The sequence below is a fragment of the Pleurodeles waltl genome, chromosome 4_2, assembly GCF_031143425.1.
Source record: "Pleurodeles waltl isolate 20211129_DDA chromosome 4_2, aPleWal1.hap1.20221129, whole genome shotgun sequence".
In the NCBI taxonomy this organism is placed as follows: domain Eukaryota; kingdom Metazoa; phylum Chordata; class Amphibia; order Caudata; family Salamandridae; genus Pleurodeles; species Pleurodeles waltl.
The window spans coordinates 780,567,971-780,574,138 of NC_090443.1; the positions used below are offsets into that span (position 1 = coordinate 780,567,971).

The 6,168-nt window shown below is 46.6% G+C and overlaps 1 pseudogene; it reads left to right on the forward strand.

Annotated features, from left to right (window-relative positions):
- The first annotated feature begins 3,679 nt into the window (after window positions 1-3,679).
- Window positions 3,680-5,889, forward strand: LOC138293944 (protein bicaudal D homolog 2-like; annotated as a pseudogene).
- Window positions 5,890-6,168: the final 279 nt, after the last annotated feature.

A 6,168-nucleotide genomic window follows, 5' to 3' on the forward strand; every position in this document is an offset into this window, starting at 1 on the left:
CCATGCACCGCCACTTCCATACACGCATTCACTCACACTCATCCATGCACGCATTCACTCACACATACTCACACGCATATGCACTCACTGTAACATTCATACACTCAATCACTGACATGTATACAACCAAGCATACACCGCAACACTCACCGATGCATACACACACGCACACACACATTCATACGCACACATAGACACCACACACTCACACATAACACCCCCCACCCACTGCCCCCTCCCCTGACAGACACTTTGACATAACTTGTCCGGCGAGGAGGCCGTCTGGCAGGGAAGGGGTGCTGTTACCCCCAGGCCACTGACAGGTCATCGGTATGGTCAAAATATGGCCTGCAGAGTCCTACTGGGGGGGCCGTGCAAGTGGTAGTACTGCCCAGGCACCTCATTCGCCAGCATGGCTACTGCCGGATTTCCATTCTAAATGTGGCGGGTATCCGGCATTATCCATATCATGGCAGGTGGAAGACCGCCAGCAGTGGCGGCCTTCTGGCGCCCATGGCTTTGGCGGTCTTGCTTTGAGACTGCCAAAGTCATGATGAGAGCCTATGTGTAAATTACTGCACACTGAATCTCTTTTGCAGGGGGTAAAGCTTAATTTATCCATAGGTCTGGCCCTGACGAAAGAATTAAGAGCATTTAGCGGCATGCAGCAGTTGCCATGTTCACCACAGAGAAATTACATTTCAACCGCAAATATCCTAGACGAATTTAGCAGCAAGGTGTCTGAATAGCTGCGTCCCAGAGCTCTCAGAAATTGATTTGTTACCACAGACAATGCCAATTACATAAAAAAGACCATGGCAGACTGTGGCCATTTCAGGGTCCTTTGTTTGGCACTTTGCATCAACCTAATTGTCCAAGAGTTTCTAAAAAAAGTAGACATAGTCAGCAACATACCGATCACTTGCAGAAGAACTTGCACTCATTTTAGCCATTCTTTTAAATCTTCAAAGCAGTTGCAGATTATTCAGCATGCATAATAGAGCACCAGTTAATGCCCTGATGCAGAAGGTACCAACACTTTGGAACGTGACTTACTATATGATACAACATATTTTTGAGCAGTACAGACAGATGAATGACGGCGGTAAGGTGGCGCTGCTGCCAAAGCAGCGCCACCCCATTAGACTGCCACTGACCGTATCATGACCCATGATAGGGCCTGGCAGTGTTCTGCTAGCGGATGCTGCTGCTGCTGGCAGAAGCATCTTGTCCCGTCTCCTGCCAGAGGACCCCCTGCAAGCAGGTAACTCGGGTGCTCCGACAGGGGAGGGGATGGGGGGTCTGTTGTTTGTGTATGGGGGTGTGTATGTATGTTTGTGTGTGCATGCATGCAGGTGTGGGGCGTTTTGAATGCGTGTGTGCCTTAATGGGTGTGAGTGTGCGTGTATGTTGTGATGTGTGAATGCGTGTGTGCTTGTATGTATGTCAGTGTGTGTGCATGGATGTATGCGTGCATGGGTGAATGTAGGTATGCGTGTGTGTATGCGTGTTTATGTCTGTGCGTGTAGGTGTGTGTATGTCGGGGTGGTCAGGAGGGGAAGGGTTTGGAAGGGCTCTGGGGAGGGGAAGGTGGCGGGGGAGACCCCTATCAGTGCCAGGGAAAGAATTCCCTGGCACCGATAGTGCCTACCGCCATGGTTTTCATTGTGGTAAAAAAGCCACGGAAACCATGGCGGTAGGCCGGGTCATATGAACATGGGCGGCCTAGTGATGGCCACTGGGCTGGAGACTGTAGTCTCCAGCCCGGCGGTCGTTACCGCTGTGGCGGTAGGTGTGGTACATTGGCGGTTTGGCTTTTGCCAAACCTCCAGTGTCATAATATGGCGGTATGTAGCGTCAGCCTGTTGGCGGTACTACAGCCACTATAACACCGACCACCGGGGTCATAATGACCCCTTATGTAATTTAAAGAGGAGGAGGTGCAATTGGGAAAGCTATGATCATGAATGCGGACAAAAGGGACCTAGTCAAATGCCTGACACAGCTGCTACTTCCATTTAAGGTTTTCATACGGGAATATAGCAAAGAGGACAGTATCATGGGGCAAGCTATTCTGTTGTTGCATCTGCTACAGGACCAGCTAAAGAAGGTGGAGGATTGTGGAAGAAGAACGACTGGAACTTAGAGTCCCACTCTACAGTTCTGGGGTGCCGCCTTCAACTTCCAAAGAGGGCAGTCTTGTCTCACAGCAGCCAACACCAGCAACAAGAACACCGATAACAAAAGCAACTGAAGAATCAGACACAACCTTTGCATTGGCTTGATTGCAAGTGTCAGATCTTAAGTCCAGTGCGTAGGCAAAGGCAAAAGCGGTCCTGCAAGTGACAGCACCAATGACCAGACCAATGACAAAGACAAATCTCTTGTCTCAAAACATGGAGAGATTGATCATGATCAAAATAAGCCAATATTTCATACCACATGATTACACCAATCCTAAAACAGCACAGGAGGAGGAGGAGGAAGATGATTTGTCAGAATCTAGTGCATTAGCTGACCAACTTCTGAGTGAACCACCTGAGTTTGAGGAAGAACTCTACTTTCCAGACTGATTGTGCCAGTGCCACCATGGAAGTTTTTTTCTTTCTTTGCAAAAAAAAAAGAACAAGGTATCTAGTGGAACGTTGTTTGTGTCATATTTATGCTGCCCCATCATTTGTAGTCACATATATGCCAGATTGGAGTTGGACCAGTGTGCAGTGAAGAAACCTCCAGAATTCTTTCATGACATTGGAGACAATCCCTGCCCTCCTCGCATACCTATCCTTTTTTGCATCACTTAATTGGGCTGACTGGGTTGGGACTGGATCAGATTCAGCAGGAGTGGGATTGGACTACCACATCAACAGTAACAAGAAGGAAGTTATCAACTTCAAAGGTATACAATGAACTTGAGGCCTAGTACTCATCTATGTGGAATTGAGAGTGGTGTGTTGGTTTGGGAAATGCTGCTGAAGGGTGGCAAACGTGAAACTCAGAGTCCTCTTGTTTTTCTCTTTGCCTCTGATCCTTTTGGTACACTTCTAATGAAGCTTATCTTCCTTCTGTCCTTTTTATTGACTCTATGATACAGTTTCTTTTTTACAATCTTCAGACCTTCTCCTCCCCTACATGAACAAAAGGCAAAACTTGAGCTCAGCACCTCTGCTTATCTACTGGACCAGTTCAGACAGGCACCCAAGAGTGAGGGACATTTCCAAAGAGAATGCAGATGTGCCGCCCAATTTGGCAATACAGTATAATTTTTCTTTTGGCAATCATATTTTTAGAACTGGTTGGGTTTATTTCACTCCTCCTTAATTACATTTTTTCAAACATAGAAGACAGAACATTTAGATATCTAATAATTTGAGTCTCAGGGTCAGAAGGACTATTTACAATGAATTTAACTGAACGATGTTGATTATTACTTTGTGGCACATGCAAAGCTACCAATACCAATGTATTCTCTGGCCAATGAGTTCCTGGTTCCCTCCCCTCTGCCTTCCCAGCCACACAAAAGTGGCAACTTGGGCTGTTAGCAGTGTGAGGAATTTCAAAAATTCAAGGAGTTTGGAGGGAGGAAGAAGGGTGACATCCAGTATGTGAGAGTAGCCTGGAGTAATATCAGAAAGGAGGCGGGCAAGTCCCCCTCCAGCCCTCACACTCCAGAGAAGCCATGGACCCTTGGGCCATGGTGCTGCTCTAGGATGAGGTGGAGTGGCTTTTGGCCACGCTGTAGGGGACCATGCAGGAGAAGGTGCAGACTGCCCAGTACAGACAGGACCTGCTGGAGGAGAATGCAGACCTGAAGTAGAAGTACACCGACCTTGAGTCCGAGCATGAAGCCATGAAACTGGAGCTGCATCAGGCCAAGGAGGCTCCATCAGAATCCGAGATAAAGGAGGGTTATTGCGGACTGTGAGTGAAGTGAGGAGAATCTGCTCAAAGAGAACTCTGCCAAGGAGGCCAAGCTACAGGAAAAGGCAAAAGACCTACAGAATGAGCTAAAGCAGATATGCTCCTTTGTGACCAACACCTCAGCTGAGAATGAGGGGGTATGCTCTGCCATCCACGACCTCAAGAAGGAGTGTAAGAGTTTGGAGACTGACAAGGCCCAGCTTCATGCAGAGATCAAACAATGCAAGATCTGGGAGATGCAGCAAATGCAGCACAGTGTTAAGGTCAACGAGGTGAATGTTTCCCTGCTGAAACAAGTCTCTTCTCTGAAGGAGAGCCTGGTGGAATTTGAAGATGTGAAGCATGAGTTGAAAAGGCAGGATGAGGAGATAGAGATTTTAAACGGACAGAGCTGGTGTGGCTGTGAGAGATCTCTGCGTACCAATTGGAGGAGGCCCTGGAGACCCTGAAAAGCAAGCGGGGGCAGAAGAACGAGCTGGGGCAGGATTTCTCGGGCTTCCTCAGTGTCTACGAATCCCTTGGTAAATTTCAGATCAACCTGGACGAGCTCAACAAAGCTGAGCTGGACAGAGGCTGCAACAATGCCGGGTTTGGGCAGCTCAATGGAGACTTTTGCATGTCCACTCTTGGACCAGTGATGTTTGTCAATCCTGCACCCAGCCTGCCTTGTGATCACTTCAGTGAGCTGAGTTTGACAGACATGTAGAAGCTGAAGCTGAAGCAGGAGCTCAAGCAGGTCGATCATGATAAGCCTTCTTTAGTTAACTGCATGCAAGGGTTACAGCGGCAACTTGACATCACAAAGGAAGTTCTATTTGAACAAAATGTACAAAACAACCAACTAACAAAATAAGGGCTCTAAAAAAATTCAAGAGGGGAGTCAGATGAGTATGTGTGGAATGGAAAATGTAGGCACCCAGGAAGGGACTAGCCAGTCTGGGGACAAGTACGATGATTTAGAAATAGCTTGGTTGACAAAAGAACTTCATGAACTGTGGCAGAAATATTTAGATTTCGAAGCCAAATAAAATGATGAAAAAAATGAGTGGGAGGCAGTCTCTCTGGAGTTGTTAGAGAAAATCAAATTGTACATCAAGTCTGGCAGGAGTGATGCAGAGATCTTTGCTGAGTTGGAGGATCAGTTAACATTAGGGGCTTCAAGGAAATTGGCCTTAGACTTTCAAGGTAAACTCGTCATGGCTCAGGAGAAGCTGATATTTTTCATAGAGGAACTGGTCAATCTCTACCACCACATCTGAATGTGTAATAAACTCGCCCCTAACCCCTAACCCCTAACCGTGTCATGTTGGACTACTGCAAGGATGGCCGGGGTCAAAATTACAAATTCAGAAAAGGAAGTCCTTTGATATCTTTGGAAACATTTTCTTGAACTCAGAGTCAGAGATGTTGGACACAAGTGGCAGTTGTGATCAGTCTCTCTGGGCAGCCAGAGCTTCCCCTTAGGGTCAGAGTGTGGTGATATTCCAACGAGCCCCTGAACCTTACACATCTTGTGGCCATTGTCAAGGATCAGATCCGTCACCTTCAGGGTGCCCTTGCATTGTCCTGGCACCATACCTTGGTGGACAGCTTGTCCTTGGAGCTGGAAAAGAACAAGGAAGCACTGGTGGAGTAGCAAGCAGGAGCAAATCACCACTTTGAGGACTGTTTTGAAGGCCAATAAACAGGTACTCTTTATTATAGTTATGGCTCCTGGTTTTCTTAAGCTTCATGCAATTTTTTAAAGCTTACATTTTTTTACATTTCTTGCTACCTTTCGTAATAAATGTAACCACTAGATGCCTTTGTTTTCTTCTACAACAGATTGATGATGATGTGCGGCTCAACGCCCTGAGGAATATTGTTTTTGAGCTGTTTGTCTTTGTCACACCTTTCCCCAAATCCCCTTTCCCATCCAATCAGGAAATCCCTAACCCTCTTCCCGCAGTCTGTGTGACTTTGTTTTGAGGTGTGTCTTAATTTGCACCAAAAAGATCACACACTTGGTGGGGCAGATCTGGTTAAATGTGACACCAACTCACTGCGGGATCTTCTATTACCTGAGCAATAGCCAACACCAGCCCCACTTACCCAACCACACATAAGTAAGAAGAATGTCATTCATCAACATCATCATTCAGACCTCTCTTATGTGTAAATAAAAAGCTTAACCTTGTTGGCTACAGAGTATAGACTTTGAATACATTTTTCCTAACTTGAGGATTTCATAGCTTTGGTTTTCAAATT